Source organism: Triturus cristatus, chromosome 10, assembly GCF_964204655.1.
Source record: "Triturus cristatus chromosome 10, aTriCri1.1, whole genome shotgun sequence".
Lineage (NCBI taxonomy): Eukaryota > Metazoa > Chordata > Amphibia > Caudata > Salamandridae > Triturus > Triturus cristatus.
The window spans coordinates 850,897,608-850,914,753 of record NC_140593.1 but is presented as its reverse complement, the minus strand read 5'-3'; the positions used below and the strand labels follow the sequence as shown (position 1 = coordinate 850,914,753).

The 17,146-nt window shown below is 43.9% G+C and overlaps 1 protein-coding gene across 1 annotated transcript in view; it reads left to right on the top strand.

Moving 5' to 3' along the window:
• Positions 1-17,146, top strand: part of LOC146793599 (mitotic spindle assembly checkpoint protein MAD1-like) — an 897,449-nt gene that overhangs the window by 625,922 nt on the left and 254,381 nt on the right. Inside the window, exon 5 of the mRNA XM_085630171.1 lies at positions 12,939-13,120. The gene's annotated coding sequence lies outside the window, so the exon portion shown is untranslated. The remainder of the gene's footprint in view (positions 1-12,938; positions 13,121-17,146) is intronic.

Below are 17,146 nucleotides of genomic sequence, written 5' to 3'. Positions count from 1 at the left end.
TGTCAGACAAGAAACATTCACTAACTAAATATGCACCTGCAGGGCGAAATGTCAGCAGGCAAAGCCTGGCCCACTGGCTTTGCCAGTGCTTGTTTAATTACAGCAGAGCTTAATCAGTATTCTCCACAGCACCAAGCCGCTTCCAGCGAGCCGCCGTGATTGAGTTCCTCCAACCCCATCACAAAGGCGGTCGCCATCCCTCCGAGGTAAATTTATTTCCCCACTTTAAAGTCCGGGATTTAAACGGCAGCAGAACGAAACACGGTGGCATTATTCATACAAAAGCCATCTTTTATTTATGTATCCAAAATAAAGCGTGAATTATTAATACACGTTAATGTGGGGTTTTCAAAACATGGGAAGTTAGCAAAGTGAGGGGCGGAATTGCTTTTTGAGGCAAGCTTCTGTAGTCCGGAGATATTGATTATTTACAAATTAAAGTAATTTGTCACTGCTTGCTTCTCTTTTTTCAGTTTTTTTTTTTACTTTTTATGTCGTGAACCCAACAATAGCAGTTGAGAAAATCACATTTCGTTCATGTGGTTTGTTTTCTTTGTATGTACTCAAAAATTAGAGCAACCCGTTTGCAGACAAGAAAAGGGAGAGGATGCTGGACCCTAGCGCCTCGAGTTGCTATGGCCTGGGACTACCGAACTTCCCCCTCCTTGTGTATAAACCACATCTATTAATGATGGGCATGAGAGTGGGGTTTCTTTGGAGGCGGAGGTCGTACAACCCCCGGCCGTATTTATTAAAACATGAAAACAAATAAAAATTGAATTAAACAATATTTACACAATTTTACGCATAAAATGCAGCATGACATTTGATTACAATTCATATGTGCAGATATCAGATGGCTAACCTTAACATATTTCTAATGCAGAGTATTTCCTATCTGAATCCAACATCTGGATCGTAATCATACATTAATTACTTTCTGCGTATCCTATTTGGGCCTACGGCAAGGTCGCTAACCGGTGTCAGATCCTTATCAATTAGCCACGCCCTCCCATAGGAGTGCACATGCGCAGAGGGCCCGTTTACCGAGAGGGTACTTCCCCACCCCGGTTACCCCATACGCTCCCTGAACTCCATTAAAAATGGGGGCTCTTGCACTCTGCGCCATTTAGTGACGTCATCATGCCAGTGCGGGGTGGCCAACCAGCCTAAAGAAAGTGGGACTCCCCCCTTCCCCACACCCATCCAGCCAACCGGATGTACCGCCCCTTAAGTTATAGGAGAGACCCCTTGCCCCTCCCCCTGGGCGACCCCATCCAAGAATGGCGCCGCCCCCTAAGGACCTTAAATTTACTGCTCACCAGTCATGACCTTACCGCCTGACCAAGGAATAGCAATAAATAAGATGATCGATGACCTGTAAACTGGAAAATGTCTAAGGAACAAAAACCATACTGTCAACTTTATAGCATAATAACCGCTTTTGCTACAGGGGATGGTGGGTGGGCAAAAAGTTTACAGCCTCCTAGAGGCTGGGTGCGGCAGACCTGGGAGCGCGGGACAAAGAGACAGACTCCCGCGCTCCCCGGCCTTTTAACCTGAATTTCTGGGCAGGCCGGTTCTAACCGGCCTGCCCCCTGCTCCCCCTTAACCCGGAAGCGTCTCAACCGCTTCCGGGTCAAGGTGGAGCCCCCTCAAACCAATCCCCACTGCGGCGTGTCCACCGCGTCATGATGACGCGGCGGAGCGCACCGCACCATGGAGAGCAGGCGAGGGGGGAGGGGGTCGGTGCCCCGCCATACTTGCAGCAGGGCCGATGCCGGCCCCACCTTTTTCTTTTCTCTTTCAATCAGGAGGGCATGTTCAGTTGGACCATATCTCAAAGTACGCACTGGGGATCGTGGAGATAAAACTGGTCTCTGCCACAGTTTGGGGCTGACTGTCTTAAGTAGTTGAGGTTGAATACGTGGGATCTTACCACCTTGGACAGTGGTGGAAGATTGCTTGTGATGGGAACTTTCAAGCCATGTCCTGCTTTTGGCTGAAAATATAGGATCATTTGTTGACGTAGCAAAAGTAAACACCTAAGCACATTACAATAATGTAGCATTAAATCACAGCAGTGCAAAAAACAGAACACATCGCCACCATAACAAAATGCCACACAACAGAGATGCACAAACGTTTTTGTCAAACATTAGCATCTCCAGAATCTTGTTTTGATAATACTGTGGTAAAATGTATTTGGAGCAAGCCCTGCCTTCATTTACCACCACGGACATAAAATAACTCCTGTCACAAACGTTTTGCGATCCAGTAACACCTTTTGCTGCACTTCCTGCGTTATTGAGGACAGGAGTACACTTTGCAAAATCTGAGCATGTGCATTAGAGGGCAAAGTCCCAGAGACTTTGAAAAACAGCTCAGAGATTTCAAACTCTATACTTTGTAATGATGTAAATATGGGTAAATCGAAAACCTGATGCAGCTTGCATAAACTAGAAGCTAATTTGCAGCATTTTATACAGGGCAGACTGTGAAGCCAAAACCAGCCTTGGAAAAAATGCTCAAACCAGCTCTCTCCCTTGGTTTCCTCATGCTGTCTTCATCCATCCATTCTTTTTCTCTGTCCTCCCTCTCGAATTGCCTTCTCTCGATCTTCCTCTACCTTTCCTCTCTTGAAACCTTCGCGTGCCTTCCGCAATTAATACCTGGAGGTGGTGAAAGTGACAGATACACCAGGATCAGCCCTTGGCTTTCAACGGCTCCAACCCATATGGGAAATGCCCAGTGAAATTAAAAGCCTGTCCAGCCCTGGTTTCACATCAAACCAACATGCTGCCACTTTGCTACTTTAAAGCGTCAATCATTCATTGGTGTAAATATTGGATATCAATTCAGTTGTATGGCATTATGCTTATGTGTGAGGTTAGGAGTTTGGATTGTTGTATTACTGTGATTGGTGGTCTTAATAAGAAGAACTGTTCGGAAGATAAGGGGTCGTCGGTTGTGATGAAGTACCACCAGGACCCTCATTTTTGCGGGGGTCGCTATTCCATACGGTACTCTTGGGATCTCCGAATTTTACTCCTTCCCTTCACAGTAATAGTTATTACTAATCAGTTGGTCTTGCACAGAACAGCAGTGGATCTTACTGCAAAAGCCCTTCTCAGTTTTTTGGTTTAATGATCACAAAACTGATTTGCTTTCCCCACCATAGAGATCCAATCAGATCTATTGAGCGTTCAGCAAGGGCCTGAAGACTACATCATTCAAGAATCTTTAGAAAAGCCGAAGCACTGGGTGTGGAGCAGTCACTCGTTTAACCTTTTACTGATTTCAAGCAACTCTCGGAATAATATAAAGACAGTGACCCACCTTTCTCAGACCGACCCAGGCTACCAGATGGATGTGTAGATGTTCACAGAGGAGTTTTTGTCACTGTGCTTTACAGTGGCTGTAGGGTTTTACTCACTTGGTAGATACATGGGGATGTTGTTAGTCACTTGTTTGATATCCTTGCTCTCAAATTGAGAAGTACAATACACTGACGACCATGTGATTTGTAACTGTCTTTGAGAGAGCTCTATCTTTGTTTGTCAAACACTCAAAGTAAATACTGCGTAATGATCGAAAATCTGAGTGTTAGCTTGTGGTGTTCTTTAGTAGTGAATGGTGTGCAGAGTCCCAAGATACTAGTGTTGAGAACTGGGAAGATTAGTTTCCTTTTTACTCTTTGGGTTATATTTAGTGTTGATATTTCCTCTTTAAACCAGAGGATGTTTTGCTTGTCCTATAACATTGTGTACCCCCCATGATTGTTCAGAGATGGCACACAGCATTTCTTTCCATAGCCCTTAATGTATGTGAGAACTTATAATAATATAACACCTGCAACACAAAAAATGACACCTACCACTCTTTGTGGATAACATTATGTTGCAAGTTGATTGATTACATAGTTTGGGTTAGCTTACTGTTGATCCAGTGGTAAGTCCATTGAGCAGATGACATCCTTCCTGAGAAAGTTGGAGCTGTGCTGTTGGTGGCATTAACACCAGTGCACTAAGATTCTATGCAGGCCATTCACTTGAAATGAAGGTTTTCTAAAGTGCGTGTATGCAGAGGCGTCTCAACGCTAAAACTGTTGGCAAATCTTGAGCAGGGGGAATAGGCAGAGGCTATGGCTTTGATGAAAACAGACATGTTTTTAGTTATTTCCTAAAAAACTGTCTGTTGGCTTGACTTCTCAGAGTAAAAGAAAGCGTATTCCAGAGTTTAGAGGCCAAGTAAAAAAAACTTCTGCCACCCTATTTTACGGTCTTCACCCTAAGAATGACCAATAGGGAGGCAGTTGATGACCTAAGATTGCGTTGCGGGATGTGCCGTCTGATATGATTGCTAAAATTGGCAGGTCCGACCCCATAGAGTGGCTTGTGAACAATGCACAAGGACTTGAAATGGACCCTTGCTAGGACCGGAAGCTAGTGCATATCTTGAATACTCTGGGATACCGGACTGAATTTGGGGATCTTAAGCAGCAATCGTGCTGCCGCATTTTGCAGTGATTGAAGCTTGCGCAGGGTCATCTTGTTTGTACCCAAATAGTGCGTTACAATAATCGATTTTTGATAACACTAAAGCAACAATTACTGTTTTCTTTAGGTCCATCGGAATGACCGCTAAGATTTTTCTTGGTATCTTCAGCGTATAAAAGCAGGACTATGTAATGCAATTGACCTTGTCCGATAAGGACAACTGGTCATCTAGAGTAACACCTAGATTTTTTACCTTTTTTACTGGAGATGGGCAGGGCCCGGCTACTTCGGTCATCCAAGATGTGTTCCAGAAAGATGTATCCTTACCGAACAGTACCACCTCAGTTTTATCAGTATTGAACCATACAGTTGCTAAATCTTACTGTCAGGTCATCCAGCTTTGATGATAGAGACACCACTGTTTGCGTGTCGCCTGCATAACAGATGGCAGTAAAACCGTGAGAGCGGAAAGGTTTGGCCAATGGGGTCACATAGACATTGAACAAAAATGGGGATAGTGTGGATCCCTGGGGCACTCCGCATGGCAGGGCGTAGTGATGTGATTTGTGTTCTCCCATCACTACAGTTTGTTCTCTTACATTTGAGGCTTCGCTTGTGATCCCTGTTTCGGATAGACGCTGGATGAATATTTGATGATTAACCATATTGAATGCGGCTGGGAGGTCTAGCAAAATCACTATTGCCTTCCCTCCTCTGCCTAATTGGATGCGGACCTCCTCGGTGGCTGCAACAAGTGCTGACTCTGTACTGTGTAAGGGCCAAACTCCTTAAAGTGAGTTGCCACCCTGTTCTTTCCTTTTGCACCATGATCCTGACAAATCGAGCGAAACCAAGCCCGGTCTTCACAGTTGCTCAGGATTCTAGCTGTTCCTTAAAGGGTTACGAAGGTACTACAGTACTCCTGTGGGAGCTGCTGTACCAGCTTCCCCCTCAGGGAAAAAAGGACATTATTGCGGTACCATGGGCAAGTAGTTTTGTTGCGGGTACTCTGGTACCCAAAGAAATGCAAAATGAAATGTGGGTTGTACCAAAGGCAGTGGGTTTTGGCTGCATAGGGGTGTTGGGTGCATGGCGTGTCCGAAGGCTAGATCCTGTGTTCAACACACCACTGTGCTTGGCCAACGCCATCTCATTCCAAATTAAGTTAAGTCACTTTAACCTTTTTCAGTGAGTTTCTTGTTTCTTTTTAATCATATTCAGACTTTAAGCATTTGCCCAACCCTCTCGGGCAACCTGCAGCCAAAGCCCCAGCTGGGCATTGCAATCGGCCCTCCGCCTCACAGGGTCATCCACGTGGTGTGGCCCTTTCAGGCCCTGCACCCAATCCCACCTCTGGCTTTACACACAACTTGCAGCCATGCGCATCAAGGTTTGTCTGCTGCGAGTGTGGGGGTGGGGGGAGTGGAGATAGCCTCCTATGGCAGGGCTCTGATCAGAGCCTGGCTGGAGGCCCGGCCCTGCGGCCTACACCTCACTTCACACAGCCAAATGTTGTGCGCAGCAGTGGGTTTGGGTGACAACAATGGGGTTGGACGAAGGGTCTGCAAGAGGCCAGGCCCTGTGCCAAGCCCCTGCTGCCCGGGACTGCCAGCTCTGTGCAGATGGGACTTTGGCTGCAGGTTGCCCGAGGGGGTTGGGCTAATACTGAAGGTTGAATACGATTTAAAAATAATAATAATACTAGCAACTTGCTGAAAATTGGATTCAGTGACTATGTAGTTAGGTGTAGAAATGAGAACTAATGTTTAAAAACAAACAAAACCCCATTAAATTCACAAGCTATAGTTTACTAAGCAAACTTTAACTTGTGCCCCACTATCTGTTGCTTATGTCTTCATATATTACATCATTCATGACACGTTAAATATCGCCATGGATGTAAAAAAGTCACCATCAGAGAATTGTGAATTTACTGAGTTAATTAAAATAAGCTACAATAGAGTAGCTGATGTGTAGCCCACAGTGTATGAAAGAGGCTAACAAAAGCCAGCTCAACTTCCGAAACCTGCAGCATTGTTTCAAAAGCAACACAGTGCAGAAGCAGTGTGCTCTCATGTCCTACATGGGTTATATGTGTGCACCTTCTGTTACAAGCACTGGCAGAGACAATCACCTTTTTGATCCATCGGCTTTGCCAGTGGTGTTTGCCAATGTTTTCCAGCATCGGACAAAATAGAAAAAAATAGTGTGATGATGCAGCTGGTAGTCAATATTTTGTAGGCATGCGAATCTGTGATGTGTGCCCACATGTACATGCAAGCATGCTCGCACCTACCATATGACATGGGTGCATCATTTTAAATTGACCTATCTGAAATGGATCTGTAAATACAAAAATGAATTCTAACTAATGCAAAAGTGCCTTTATCATGTCAGCATGCCAGCAGCATTTTGCTGCCCGGTCCTACAAAAATGAAATAAAAATATTTAAAAAGGGGGAAAAAGGTGGCTGGGGTTGCGAGTCATTGGATGAGCAGGTGGGGTGGGGAGGAGCTTAAAGTGGCGGGAAATAAAATAAAAATAAAGCCGGATGTTAGAAGGAGGGGATAAGCTGGACTGAGGGTAGAGCAGCATGGATCAGCGGAGGAGAAGCTAACAAGAGAGAGCAAGCAACATACAAGGGAGAGAGCAATACCGAGCACAGATTCAGGGGCACGAGAGGGTGACTGCTAGAAAACACATGCACTTTCATGGTGTGCATAGCCAAAAAGAAACTAGCATTTGCAAAGCAATAGCTCCCGCAATTGCAAGAGTTTAAGCTATTGGCATTGTAAAGGACAATGCCTTTTATGTATCGGTTTTGCGAATTAACACACAAAGAAAAGGCGTTGTCATTTACAATGGCAATAGCTCAAAGTCTTGTAAATGCGAGACCTATTAAAAGAAAAAGCCACCATTGTCCCAGGCTGCTTCGAAAGTGAAAGCAAGAATGGCGCGCTGCATGTCGCGCATGCAGTAAGCGAAAGTCATTAAAGAAAATAGTGCTTACAGACTAAAAAAGACATACCGTGTAACAACCGAAGTAAAATGGCCAGTCCTCATGGGAGGTTACAAATAAAGACAAGATGGTAATAAGGAGGGACTAACAAGCCTATTAACGAATCAGAAGCCAGCATTTACGAAGGGCAATGACACAAGCCAATGACAAATGTGGGCGGGGCTTATATTCCATACTCCAATACAGCATGGCTCGCACAGCAGTGCATGCGCTGGCCAAGCTCGACCTGAAAAACAAGTGCCCTAAAAGTGAGCTGTGGGTGGATAAATGTCAGCTATTCTCCAGGGGAAGGGCAAAAACAATTTGAGGAAGGCAATTCATTGAATAAGATGCAAGCAAATGGGAGAAGCATTACGTCTAAGCAGTGAGCTGGCTGTTGGCGTTAACGTTTTTGTTTAGACCACAATAGGTCTTTCTTAGACAGCTTGTGCTGTTTGGTAAGAGAGACCTGAAAGCATAGTATTTATTTGTTGAGAGAGCTAGACTTCACCTGTTTGGTGTCCACAGGGGACTATTTTAACACACTACATGAGGCCTGACACGTTGAGTCCCAAAAATCAGCCAGACGAGATGGAAAAGGTTTTAAATGTAATGTGAGAAAGAAGAGATGCAATGCCTGTAGTTTCATAACAGAAGAAACACCCATTTTCTCTTTTCTGGAAAAAATATCTCGGCTGGAATGACTGTTTCGTGTGCTGGCTCAGAATGAACTTAGGTGTTGTGGTGAGTGCTCCCGTGAGGAGCTTTTAGGTTGTCCGCCGTCTTTTTATGGCTTGCAAGACCCCGCAATTAATTGGGGTCATACATCTCAGTTTCTGTGCTCTGGGGGCTTCTTGAAAACATTTCATTACGAAGGCTGTGTTTGCTTCCGAGAATTCAGTAAATTACAGCGGCAATAAACATTGAGAATAACAGAAGACATTCGTCCACCCTTCTCAACAGTTGTGCACTACACGAAATTGCATTTCTTGATCTGCCCTGCATAAGCACAACACAGCCAAACTCAATAAAAATGCAAACAGGGTGCGTATATAAACACCAAACCTAATCTTGGGGGAGGGTCAAACATGCATTATGTTTCACGGAGCATTGGGCCATTTCATTTGACACCGCTTTCCCCACTAAAATGTCACCATTTAGAAAGCAGAATAAACCCGCCTCCGATGAAAGTCCTATCGATGGCGAGGGGTCGTTTGGCAAGGCTTTTGAGCTGGACAAGCAAGAGGCCAGTGTCTTTTCGGTGCTCCTCCCAGTAACTCTGTTCACTTGCCCTTTGTCCAGATCTTTGTCAATGTTCATTGCAATCCCAGCCAGGAGCCTGGAGTTTAACCCAATGTTGTGGGAACCCGCACGAGTCCTGTTCGAGGTGTGACCGTCATGCCAGCGGATGGGTACTTCTCCATGATGTTGGATGGAATATTTAGTGGTGGGAAGTTTCATCAGTCTGATGAAGAATCCCCAGTCTGTTCTAGATGAGGCCATTTTAATCCAACTAACATTGAGCATAGCTTTTTAGCTCAGGCCTGATATAGCCCAGCTGTCGCCAGACGTAATGTGATCAACCTTAAAAACAGCTTGAATGAGTACTACAGAGCGTTCGGCCACATGTTGGTAGCCTAGAGTACATGTTTTGATTGGGAAAAGAGTGTGCGCTTCCACAGAAAAGAGTGCTTTCCCTCCTCACAGCTGTGATTTTGTCTGTTTATCCACATGCCTGAACTTTCAGGGCCACACAGGACATTGTAATACTGTTGAAGTGTCTTACATGACTTGTTCTTGTATGTGTTGGTCATAGGCATGCCTCATTCTAGCCCTGTTTTCTGTGCAAATGTTTTTTTTTTATTTCTCAAATTAACCTCTTTTTTTCTTTTACACACTCTTGAGACCGCGACCCCCATCTTCCTTATTTTTCCTTCTGTTGCTATGTTTTTTCTGTTAGTTTGTAAATTTTGTTGCTGTTCTCATAGATTACATTTGTTCTTTGTCAGACCTGTCCCTCCTGCACCCCACCAGCTTACAGCTACTCTTTCTAAATGAACTTTAGCAAGTGCTGTCTTTTTTTAATTTTATTCTTTGCTATGCCTAAGACTGTGTGTCAGGCGTAGCAAGGTGAGGTGGTGTAAACATACCTGAGCATTTCCTGTGCCTCAGAACTGTTGTGCTCACACCACGTGCCCGGAGTAATTACCAAAGGCTGAAATTAATTCACGCGTTCCATCAATCACTTTTTTGTATACTTTAGTCTGTTGCCTTAAGTGGGACGGGTATACCTAGGTCTGGGTCTATTGCACACTGTATTACTGGAACCAAGCTGTACCCGGCTGATGAGCCCATAACTATGGCGAAACCGGTCCTGGCTGCGTGTGTTCCAGTTCAGGGACGGCCTGGCAGTTTGGCCTGGAGTGTTCTGACTGGAGCAGGGTCAAGACTGATTTGCACATAGCTGGGTCCAAACTGAGGTGACCTGGTGTGCAAAAAACCAAGATTAGGATGGAGCCTTAGTAATTACCAGTGGCTGAGATTAATTCACGCATTCCATCCATCAGGTTTTTGTATACTTTAGTTTTCCACACCACTTTCAGCGGCCACACAAAATCCTTCTTTCTAGTGGAAAAAGTAGGTTGCCGACTGCTTTGTGTTCAATGTTGTGTCACTAAAGAAGTTTAATACATTATTATAAGCTATTCGAGACATCACATATCGGCTAAAGTACCACTGCAGTACATTATAGGAATATTGCAAATCACAGAAGATTTATGGGACAATGTGGATGAACGAGGCTGCAGGCAGAGTTCCTTTATAAGGTCACAGAACTGCGAAGTAACCTCCCTAAAATGTACAGCGCAGGTTTATTCCCTATAATACATGGTCACACGACCACCTTTCCTTCAACTTGCCTATATCCTTGGTGTTCTTTCATTTTATATAAATCAGATGGTATAGCTCGAGACATAAAGAATGAAAGCTTCATACCAGACGAGACCCAAGGCATACTACCCCTATCTGGCAGAAGTGGGAACAAGAATTAGGCCTCCCCCCAACCGCTACAGAAATGGTCCAGAGCACTACACGCAAGGTCTCACGTAATGTACAATTTCAATACGTACAGCATAACATATTACACAGAACTCACTGCCAGACTTCACAACATATATCCCGCTGAGTCGGCCAACTTCCCTTCCTGTCACACCCCAAGGTGTATGTCCTCTATATGTTCTCGGATCGCCCTATTGCCTGCTCCTTTTGGGATGAGATGTACGGGCTTCACCCAGGCTGGAGGACCTCTCCCTCCTTGAAGGCTGCCTACTAGGCTTTTATAAACGTCAGAAGGGGGAGGAGCGACCAGCCGCTTCATTGACCTGGCTTTATCATTAGCCGGTGCACTATCACAATGCATTGGAAAGCCTCGTCCCTTCCAGGAGCGTCACACTGGGCCAGTGGGCCATGACTCTACAGCGAGAGGAAATACGGGGTCTGTGAAAGCGCTCAATAGCAGCCACCTAGGAGGATTGGTTACTCACGTTTCAAAGCGACCCTAACGACAACACCAGACCACTGTGCACTGTAGCCCAACATACATTCAACAACACACTCTTCCCTTCCGCACCCCCCAACACCGTGATCCTCGACACAATTTCAGCCCCCTCCACCCACATGGTTGTCATGAGCAGGAGGTCCTATGTCTTGACACGCCACCTGCGGACACCACCTTATTACATTTACCACACCGCATAGAATCAGACTCTCGGTTGTTTTTTTTTTTTTTTTTTTTTTGCTGCTACGGTTTGTGATATATTATTGCTTTATTTGCGCATGAACCAAATATTTGCCCATTTGTATGCAAAAGTTGTAAGCAATGTTTACTCCTGTAATATTGTGACTGTCTATCACAAAAATTCTGATAAAAGATGGGTTAAAAAAATGAAGAGTGAAAGCAGAATCTAGTGTGAAATTAATCTAGTCAAAAAGCAGTGTAGGTAATTTGTTTCAAAAAGATATTGTTTAATGTAAGTCAGATAAAAAAAAAATGATGGGGCTAACAATGGGTAGAGAGAGCTATTGTGATATTCGTGCAATGAACTTTAGTGCGGAAAAAAGAAACGTGTTCCTATTAATATCTCCGTACTACTCATCACTGTTCCATTGAGGAAAAAGATCAGAAGAATGCAGAGCCAATTTGGGTATTAGCAGCTTTGTTTAAGCTTCTGCTGCAATGATGCTCTGTGACCTGCCTTTCACCTTGATTGCTGGCTCTGGCACCAGGCATTATGGCGCCACAACTCGGCTGGAATTATGTATTACAGTTGTGCAGCTGCGTCATTTTGTTATTACAGGTGACTGGAGACCTTTGATGAGGTAATTAGAGATGGACTTTTATACAGGGATAGCAGGCTCCCATATATTATATTCTGATTACATGTGTGTTTGGACATGGATCATCTGCAATAATAAATGTAGTAGAATCCAATAGGAAGATTACTCACTGCTTCGTAATATGCTGTAGAGTGCTTGAACCGATTTTCTAAAATAGCAGTGCTTAATTTGATCTGGTGGTTCCCGGTGCTCGGCACCGGCACTTATGACAGTCTGCCACATGGTGGTGCGGTTTGTCTGATTTAGAGTGAGTATAACAGTTGTTTACTAATTCAATATACGTTACAAATGACTAATATCTGCCGCCCATGCTAATCTTATAGCTTTGGGAGCCTGGAATAGTCTGAACTGTCACACGGTGTGATGGTTAATAAATAGCTGGTTTGGTACTGTCATTGATAGCGCTAGAAGGGCCAATGGGTGGTACTAGCTGCTGTGCCCTCCTGACGAGGGCCCTGGCACTTACAATTTTACAAATTAAGCACTGTAATATAGTCAGCAGGGGTAGAAATTATTGTGGGAATCCTAAAAATAATTCTCTGAAGAAGACAAACCTGCTACCTGGACTCCAGTCCAGAGGGGCACTTTTACCCTCTGCTTGCTTTTAGTCAACATTACTTTGCACGCAGGGCCTTCTAGGGCCCAGGCTTATTATAGGGTTAGTGATATTACAAGTCCCAAAATCTCAAGTCATGTATTTGAAAAATATTAGGCTGGCTGATTGGGTGGCATTATTATATCCCATGAGGACATTTGGCTGCATGGGAAAGGGTGACTTTGACAGGTTTCCTTCCTGAGCCTGCAGTGCTGCAGTCCAGTCAGTAGGAAGATGTGCCAGTGTTTTCAGGATGGCCTCTTGGACTTACTGCAGTGATGCATTATTGTTGTGATGCGTGTGGGTTCCTGATGTCCCACCCGCTGAATCAACTTTGATCATGTTTGTGATTTGTATAAGACAAGCAACCTGAATGAACTGCATGCCTAGTTATTCCCCACTATAATCCATACTCAAAAGGGATTAATTTCATTTCTATCTGAAAACTTAGATCTGAAGAAACAAGTCAAAAGCGCGGAACTCAAGAACCAGAGGCTCAAGGAGGTTTTTCAGAAGAAGATCCGGACGGTGTGCTACATGCTGACTGGGTACCAGATCGATATCACCACCGAGAACCAGAACCGCCTCACCTCCATGTATGCCGAGCAGAAGGACGACAGTCTGCTTTTTAAGGTACAGTCTCGACTCCCCATCGCTGCCTCTCCCCCCCTCCCTTGTGCGCCACGTCTTCCGCGCCACCATCATCGCGTCCTCTCTGAGTCACATCCGGTAATGGCTCAGAAGCTCAACAGAGCACATTTTCCATTAGAGTGGAATGATTAGCGATTTAGTTCCTGATAAAGTGTTTTTCCACTTGAGTGGTTTTGCCTCAGTCTAAATGAATCGGCCTTAGTAGTTGATAGGAGGGCCATGCACACTGCCGCAATATGTATTTCTAAAAGGCAGTGTGTCCGTATTCAGTTGGAACCCCCTCCTGACCATAGGTCACCTGCCCTCCTCTTGCCACTTAGTATGATGCCTTGGAATAGGTGTATGTTTTGTGTCCTTCATCCTTTTATGGTTGTCCTCATTTGCTGTTGCGACGGCTAAAATACGACTGCAGAGTTAGTTTCAGCATTTCATAAGGATCTTCTGTGCCGCAGCTGTGAAAGGCATGTGTGTGATGTCATGAGGTATTTGGTCAGCAGGAGAACCATTTTCTGTTCTCTTGTCTGATGGACGCCAGCTTCTCCTCCCATCTTACCCCAACAAGGATCCCGCAGCCTTTGACCCTGCCACCTTAATTTATATACAGTTTTAGAAATCTTTATTTGAATGGTATTTCATTGTGGTTACTCAAAAACTGCTGGTGATCTGTGTAATTTGAAGCATGATTTTTCTGTTTCTTACTAATCAATGGATAGGTGTCAGTTAAAGGTATTTAGTGAATTTAGCAATTCATCGAAAGCAGTAGAAATAAATTAGGATCGAAGTCATTATCAAAGGACTGTCGTTAAAAAGCATCCAGCATCCAGAATCCAGTCATTGCTTCTGTCTACTTTTCTACCGGTTCCTATCCATTATGAACTTTCACCTAGGAGAAGCTTTCCTTTACACATTTTTGAATTTCTGACACAGGGAGATTTTGTTATTTTAAGGGAGTAGAAACCTTATAAAGTTTATTTCGGAAAATTGATTCCTTGAAACTTGCAGACAATAAAACAATCATTTAAATGCAATTTTTGGAAATTGTTAAGACCATATAAAATCACTTAAATCCTGTCATAAAAACTCTTTAAAAAGATATAGTGATCTCACATGTTTTTATTCCCTATGTTTCTCTACTCTAGCTGCTCAGCCTGTGTGTGTCTTCTGCATGGAATGTTGGTGAGTGGACCTTGAGTAGAATGCCTGGGTGACTGGATGAGGAGCATCAGTTGGTGAGAGGGGCTGAGCAGCTAGCATGCTGCTCCTGGTGGGGCTGTTGATATCAGCTTACAAACTACATTACAGGACTTATATACCTGTTAATGATGATCTACCTGTTGATAAGGATCTACCTGTGAATAAACCTACTTGGATTACAAGTTACAGCGTGTCATCATTACTACAAAAGAATGTAAAAGAATTTTCGTAACACAGCCTGGAGTAACAAACATGTTCATGTACTAAAGAAGCAGAAAGTGCAGATAGCCGATTTGTCCTGGTTTAGAATTTAAAAGACCTTTAGCTATACTTATTAACTCAGCCATGAATAAAAACGTACATAGTGCAAAAACATTGTAAATGGATGTGTTTCCCTTCAATATTCTCATTGCCTCCTGGTAAGTCTGAAAGCCATAATACTTGCACAGTGGGCATATCCATTTGCCTCTAGGCTTTTCATATGCTGGACCAAAAAATAGCACATGGTGTGTAGTTTCATTTGAAGCTAGCAAATCGAATAAAAATGCATTCAGGTGAATAAGCAGCACTCCTGTAAGACTTCCATAGTGCCATGAATGACCCCAGTTCCAATGTGTCATAGTGAAAGGATAAAAATACAATTTTTGCTTATTGCTGGAGCAGGAGGTCAAGATACGATTCATAACAGGGGCGATCTTTAGTAGACAGGAATTGATCTCTCAGCCTACCAAGGGAGGAACTATGAAAAAGGCTGGTGTAGATGTACTCCCAGTAACGATTATTTAGCTGCAGCTTGGAAGTAGCCACCAACGAGGCAGGTTCTGACCAGAAGGATCCAAGTTCCAATTTTTCAAACCATTGGTGGGCGTGTGTGAACCACAGGAAGGTGAGGGCTTTGTCGAGGGCTAGCAGTTCCTCGACTGCCATCTGGTAGAGCCTCAACTCTTCCGTGGTCCAAAGCCTCACCCTATAAAGGAGGAGCCTTAGTCTAGCCACTTCTTCCACTCTTTAAATTGGTATCATAAAACATTGGTATTAGGGGAGTGCTCGATGGAAGATGGAGTAGTGAGTGCAGAAACCTGTTTTTGTTTATGGTGAGGGCATCTGGATTACTGTATTCCCAAATTTCTGCCACATACAAGGAGGCCAATTGGGCCTTTAGTTTATAGAGTTCAAGTGCTGGGAGTAAGGCTCTCAAAGCTGTAACTGGAACCACCTGTAAATTGCCGAGCCGTTATGTTGGGTCTCAACCCTTCTCTTCCCTATATGTGGAGACCATGACAGTGTGCTATCAACGATTGTCTACGTACTTGAGTCTAGAGACTCAACTAAGTTTTTTATTTGCCAAAGAGATGGCTTGCTTAAATGTTTTATGTGGCCTGACAGTCATAAATTTAGTTTTCAAGATATTAATATCAAGGCTCTTAAATAGAGAAACATCGTTAAAATTAATCAAGAGCTGATGAAGGCCCATCGGGGTCTCGGAAATTGAAAGGGTCACATCACAAATAAAAGTGCGGGAACCCTGGCCCCGTCTAATTTGGGTGCATCTATATTCCCCTGTAAAAGAGCTTCCGCTACATCGTTAATGTTTATGGAGAAGAGGGTAGGGGCCAGGACGCATCCTTGTCTCATTCCCCTACCAATTGGAATTCCATTGATTATTTGCCTTCCAGTTCCCAGGCAGACGTGGGCATAATTGCTTTGGTGGAGTCTAGTTATCTGGCTAAAGAGGACATCTGGAACCCCCGAGTTCCTTTTAAGGATGGCCAAAGCCAAAGGCTGCTCTAAGGTCAACAAATGTAATATCTAGGTGTCCCTCTCTGAGTCTAGTATACTTCCAAACGATAATCAGCAGCCTTAAAACGTGGTCGTTAATACCAACTTTTTGCCTAAACCCTGCTAGGTATGGGAATATGATCTCTAGGCCCCCAATCCAGTCATTGGGTTTGCTTTTAAGGGAGTAACAAAACTCAATTTATTACCAAAAATTGAGTTAGCCCCCAAGTCTCTAGGCTGCAAAGCCAGCTATTTAGGCACTTGACAACATCTATATGGGTATACATTGGCACTATATTTCTGTCTGTGCCCTTTCTGAACCTCAAACCTGTTGTGTATTTTGTGACTCTTAGTAGATAGACATAGAACATTTTGTAGGCTGTTTACACCCCCGTTCTTACTAAGTGTTAGAAAGTTTCACTTTTTAATGTATTGTTAATTGCAGAATGGACAGCTCCATTTGCAGTTGTTCATTTGAGACCGGACCAGACACCAAGACGAGGCAGGAATAGGTCTTGGGAACTCCTAGTTGGGACAGTACCACGTAGCACAGTACTCTGTGTTGCACCCTTATACCTGATGATTATTTTGTAAAGAGCCAGAGCTGGGTTTAGAATGGAGGTCTTCAATATTCTGTATGATTGCCCAGATGTCAGTTAATTGATTAAGTGCCACATGGGATTAGACAGGAGACTTTCACTCCCTAGTTAACAGTACTGCTGCCAGATCACACTGCTATTGGCTCAAATGTCCAAACGGTTTTATAATGGAAATGTTCAGTTAACAAAGCCATGATCTCAGCCAAAAGCCAAACATCACTCACTGTCATTAAGGACACAGTTTCTATTCTTGATCTTTTGTTTTCCAGCTAAGTGCATTCTGGGTGTTGAAGTCTTGGTTTGTGTCCATTGGATTAATTACCCTGATACACCTAACAGTAATGATCTACACATGATTGCAATGATTTGTAGTGAAAAGTTCAGGACTTGGAACAATGTCTTAGTTACTACCAGAACCCAAGACAAGACTGTTGTT